At 45.5% G+C, this 5,810-nt stretch overlaps 1 long non-coding RNA gene across 1 annotated transcript; it reads left to right on the forward strand.

The window, feature by feature from the left end:
• The first annotated feature begins 861 nt into the window (after positions 1-861).
• LOC133259156 (uncharacterized) lies at positions 862-5,318 on the forward strand. Its single transcript, XR_009740296.1, has 3 exons — positions 862-2,269; positions 3,807-3,928; positions 4,038-5,318. It is a non-coding gene; the product is annotated as an uncharacterized LOC133259156 (long non-coding RNA).
• The last annotated feature ends 492 nt before the right edge of the window (positions 5,319-5,810 follow it).

Consider the following 5,810-nt stretch of genomic DNA (forward strand, 5'->3'; position numbering starts at 1 on the left):
GAAGTTTTAGAACTGGGCTTTGGGTTCTTCCTTTCCCACTTTTTATTTTATGCATTTACTTCTAACTTTTTACAAGGAGAACATTATGTCTATAAAGAATAAAAATAACAAACTGTGCTGGACCAGGTTCACCAAAGCCTTACCTGAGAACCATGCTTCTGGATCATCCCCTCAAAGGTAAAATCTACCACTTAGAACACAGGGAAAGTCTATGCCTTTTGTGTGTGTGAGTGTGTGCGTGTGTGTGTGTGTACCTGAACAAGCCAAATTCTCCCAGTCAATTGTGAGTCATGTAAGCACTCATTTCATTCGCCTTAAGAAGTGCCTCTTGTATTAACTAAATCCTGAGAGGATGGGTGCCAGGGACAAATTGGGGGCTAGTTAGATCATGGCATTTGGTCCCATCACATCATGGCAAATAGATGGGGAAACAATGGAAACAGTGACAGACTTTATTTTGAGGGGCTCCAAAACCACTGCAGGTGGTGACTGCAGCTGTGAAATTAAGAGACACTTGCTCCTTGGAAGAAAAGCTATGACCAACCTTGACAACATATTAAAAAGCAGAGATATTACTTTGCTATCAAAGGTCTGTCTAGTCAAAGCTATGGTTTTTCCAGTAGTCATGTATGGATGTGAGACTTGAACTATAAAGAAAGCTGATCACCGAAGAATTGATGTTTTTTAAGTGTAGTGTTGAATAAGACTCTTGGAGATCTTACCTCTGCAAGCAGATCCAACTAGTCCATCCTAAAGGAAATCAGTCCTGAATATTCATTGGAAGGACTGATGCGGAAGCTGAAAGCTGCAATACTTCGGCCACCTGATATGAAGAACTGATTCCTTGAAAAAGACCCTGATGCTCGGAAAGATTGAAGGCAGGAGGAGAAGGGGATGACAGAGGATGAGATGGTTGGAAGGCATCACCGACTACATGGACATGAGTTTGAGCAAGCTCCAGGTGTTGGTGAAGGATAGGGAGGCCTGGCGTGCTGTAGTCCATGGGGTCGTAAATAGTCGGACATGACTGACTGACTGAACTGAACTGAACTGAACTGAGGCTACCACGTGACCGCCAACGACGTTCTAGCATTCGGGCACGAGCAGCCCAGGTTCAAACAGACTCGCTTAGAAGTTCTCCAGGAAACCGTTGGGTGGGTGGAGAGGAGTGCTCGGTCCAACAGCTCCTTTCTGACCTTCCGTGCAGTTTGAGAACGTGGCCTTTCCTTCCTGGAAATGAGCCTTAATCCCTCGAAGGTTGCACCAGAGCCGAAGCGGGAGGCGGGGCAAGAGCCTGGGTCCAAGTCCCAGGGGCCTGGGTTGGAGCTGGGGCCTGAGCTGGAGAGAGAGAGCTGGCCGCCCGCAGGGCGTGGCCTAGAGCCGGAGCCGCCCTCGGCCCCTGGTCAAGACCGGAACCAAGCTTGGCTGGGCGGTGGGGCAGAACGCCGAGCCCCCTCCCGAGTCGCGGCTGAGGCTCCACCACCTCCGGCCAGCATCGCGGTCTGAGAACCAATTGGCCCAGCGGCCCCGCTGCCACACCAACTGCCTGGAGGCGCCGCTGTCCCGGGCCTTCGGGCAGGTGGACTGAAAGGTGGGCTCGCATCCCTGGATCTGCTGCTGCCCATAGTGTTAAAGGCCTTTCTCGGCACTGGCCTGATTTACCAGCCCCAGGCTGAAGAAGACGACCTTGAGGAGCAGTACACCCCGGTAGGGAGACCCGCCAAGGCTGCGCTACGCTTTGTGCAGGACATTTCACCACCAACGACTCTCTCTCATCTCCGTCTCTAGGAAGAGCACCGAGGTCAGTTATGCCTCCATCCTAGTGGTCTCCAACTTTGAGACACTGCTGGAGCTGGAAATCTTAGAAGAAATTTGCAAGATGGATGACCCGGTGCAGGTTTTGATTGTGACACAGGACAGTGGAACCCAGATCCCCTACAACGAGGTGTGTGCTAAGAACCAGGGCTCCTGTGTCCCTCCTCCAATTCACTCTTGTTCGCCTGGAAAAGGAACAAGGGCCTCAATCTGAAAACCTACACCTTCCCCATCTACAGCCTAGCCTGTCAGATCATCTACTTGGCCACCATCCTGGGAGGAACTGGGAGAGGATTGGGCTGAGCCAGTTGCTTCTCCAGGCCAAAGCCATGTGGCTGCAGTACTACCTGAAGACAGATGAAGGAGAGGAAAACTAAGGTAGCAAGGTGTGGATGATCCATTTCCTAAGAAGGCTGGCAGCCTTGAAAAGAGTCTGGCCTTGAAGAAGATCAAGGTACCTAGTGGCTGGAGTTTATAGGGAGGCCAGGAGAAGGTGGGAGGGTTAAGAGGACTTGTTCCAAGTACCATAGCAGCAGCACTCCCACATTATCAGATAGAGTCCTTGACTGGAAGCTAGGTGTGCTCTGCTCTAATTGATCCTTAATCCAACTTTCTTAAAATAGCACACTGAAGAGAGCCAGGAAAGAATCTAAAAAAAAGTGGATATGTGTATAACTTATTCACTGTGCTGTACACATGAAACTAACACAACATTGTAAAGCAACTATACTATAATAATTTTTTTTTTGAAATAAAGTAAAAGGAGATAGGTCCTAAAAAAAAAAAAAAGAAGAAGAATGCCTCAAATCTTAAGTCCTTGATAACATTTCACTTTCATGCATTGGAGAAGGAAATGGCACCCCACTCCAGTGTTCTTGCCTGGAGAATCCCAGGGACGGGGTAGTCTGGTGGGCTGCTGTCTATGGGGTCACACAGAGTCGGACACGACTGAAGCGACTTGGCAGCAGCAGCAGCAACATTCTGGTTAAAAACACAAATTGTACATTCTCAGGGTAGTTCTGTTCAGTACAGATGTTGATCTTCAGGTTTAATTTGGTTTTCTGGTCAAATTACTCTGAAATTCTTACTTCCAGTTTAAGCCTTTGCTGTTTCTGGGAGCCCCCTAAACTTTGTTTGGAATTCATTAGAATAAAAAGACAAAACTTTAAACAAAAGTTCCATGATGTTTTTGAGAAAGAAAGATGACCATTTAAAAAGTAAATTATAGCATAGTGCCAGGCACATATTACTACTGCTACTGCTAAATCTCTTCAGTCGTGTCCGACTCTGTGTGACCCCATACTCGGCAGCCCACCAGAGTCCCCCATCCCTGGGATTCTCCAGGCAAGAACACTGGAGTGGGTTGCCATTACCTTCTCCAATGCATGAAAGTGAAAAGTGAAAGTAAAGTCACCCAGTTGTGTCCGACACTTCGAGACCCCATGGACTGCAGCCTACCAGGCTCCTCCATCCATGGGATTTTCCAGGCAAGAGTACTGGAGTGGGGTGCCATTGCCTTCTCCAGGCACATATTAGCTGTTCAGTAATTTTTGTGCCGGCAAACCTAGTACTCTGAATAAAACTGGTGAAAATGAGAAGACACCTTCTGGAAAAAGCCTTTTAATACTCAGTTTCTGAAATGGTGTTTGTGCAGTTAAAATAGTAAAAGATGACAACCTAATAGAAGTTTAGAAAAAATCATAATGTCTATAGTAATTAATGCTTTCACAGTTTGTATAAGATTCAGATTTTGTGTATTCAGGAGTTTTAAACTTTAGACTGTGAAAGAAACTTTGAAAAGCATGCCAGAGATTTGTGGGAAGAAGCAAATCTCTATTACCTTCTATATTCTAAAATCATAATCCATATATTTTGATTTTTTACTGAATTTTAATGTTTAAATCAATAAACTGTAGTGTTGTAATATCATATGTAACTCACACACAATATCATAATTGAAGGTTATTTACCTGAATATATTTTTGTGGCAGGTCCTCTACTTTACATCACTTTCTAGACAACTGGAATTTGAGGCAACTTCTATGACAGTGGTCCCCTTGTTTCACTTGGCATACCTTCTAATCATATTAGTTGCAATTGTATCATGTTAAAGGTAAAACAATTTTATTAGTAAATTCTAAAAAATATTTTATTGTGTAATAAATATAATGTCTAGATATGTTGGAGTAGTATGTAATTTCCTTGGTTCTATCTCTCCACAGCAAAGATTTGAAACACAGTGGAACAGTGTTACAGCTCGATTACAGCTCAGAGTTTTATTCAGCAAGCAGAGGAAAGTATACCCTCGAGGCATGAGGGCAAGCTGACCCCAAAGAGGAGGCCTCAATCCATCTTGGCTTCCTGTTTTTATACATTTGTCTCCTCGCCCTGAGTCTGCCCTATGTAAACTGGGCTAGCCAGGAGGGCTGTTTGTTTCACCTGAGGGTCTCACTTCAACCCTCAGGTTTTCTTTCGTTCCATTTTTGCATGCTTTTTCCTTTCTTGTCTTTTAGCCACCACCATTTGGGACTCCTTTTTCCTATTCTAACTATCTAACATTCCCACCTCAAGAGACGGGAGGCCCAATTCTTTGGGAATTGGGGCGTCAAGCTCTCGCTGGCTACTTTGCTGAGGTGGGATGGTGAGCGGAAAAGGGCCTCCCCCTCTTGCTAGTCTGAAGCCTCAGAGTCCTTATAATGGTGTCCATCTAAGAGTGAGTGATATTTTCTGTGGTTGGGTGTAGTTTTATATATCCTTGTTGAACTGGCACTGCATGTTGCAGCTTGTTGACCTGGGCAGAGGTAAAATGGGTTAAAGAATTGATCATACATGGAACAATCATAAGCAGCATCAATATGGTGATAACAGGGATTAGTAGGGGCACTGCTGCTGCTGCTAAGTCGCTTCAGTCGTGTCCGACTCTGTGCGACCCCAGAGACGGCAGCCCACCAGGCTCCACCGTCCCTGGGATTCTCCAGGCAAGAACACTGGAGTGGGTTCCCATTTCCTTCTCCAATGCATGAAAGTAAAAAGTGAAAGTGAAGTCGCTCAGTCATGTCTGACTCTTAGCGACCCCATGGACTGCAGCCCACCAGGCTCTTCCATCCATGGGATTTTCCAAGCAAGAGTACTGGAGTGGGGTGCCATTGCCTTCTCCGAGTAGGGGCATTAGCCAACTCCAAATTCCCCATCACCAGGAGAAGGAGCCCCCAAAGAGAGATTGTAGCCACCCTGAGAACTCTGCAGCTCATTCTTTGAGATCCTGTAGGATCTGAATGTTTTTCTTGAGGACTGTGAGACTTTCTTTAACTTAGCTGGAGGTATTTACCCAGAAACAACACATCTTATTCAAGATGGCTCAAGTCCCTTCTTGTTCAGGGATCAGGAGATCTATCTCTTGTCTATTTTGGAATACAACCCCTGGCAAGCATTGTTGGTTCTTTAAATCTATCCTGAGAAATATTATCCCCAGAAACTTAATTTTTACGGTATTCATGAATATGCAGTCGATTGTAGTCTTGAATAGATATCTGAGATCTCACATGTGTATTGAGTGTCCTCTTCTCTTTCATTCCATGGTTTGACTCATGAGTAGTGAATTCAAGAGTCATGCCCTGGTACCTTGACTACTATGGGGGTAGAAAGTATTATAGGATAGGTAGGAGTCCTTCCAAGTGGGCTGGAGTTGAGCCTTTGGGGATACATCTTTCCAGACTTTAAATAGGACTTGAGTCACTGGAGCATACAGTGGTGGCTCTTTAGAATCTATTGGGTCCTGATTGACACCCTACAAGTGTGTATATTGTTGGAATCGCCCAATAGCCATGGTATAAGACCAGAGGCTTATACCATGAGCCTCTGGATCTAGGAAGGGGTCATTGACATAAACAAAAGGTCTCCCATATAGCCTCTCATAAGGACTAAGACCAACCTTTTCCTTAGGGGCAGTATGGGTGCATAGGAGAGCTATTGGTAAAGCTCCTTCCATCCCAGGG

This window comes from Bos javanicus, chromosome 13 (assembly GCF_032452875.1).
Source record: "Bos javanicus breed banteng chromosome 13, ARS-OSU_banteng_1.0, whole genome shotgun sequence".
Taxonomy (NCBI): domain Eukaryota; kingdom Metazoa; phylum Chordata; class Mammalia; order Artiodactyla; family Bovidae; genus Bos; species Bos javanicus.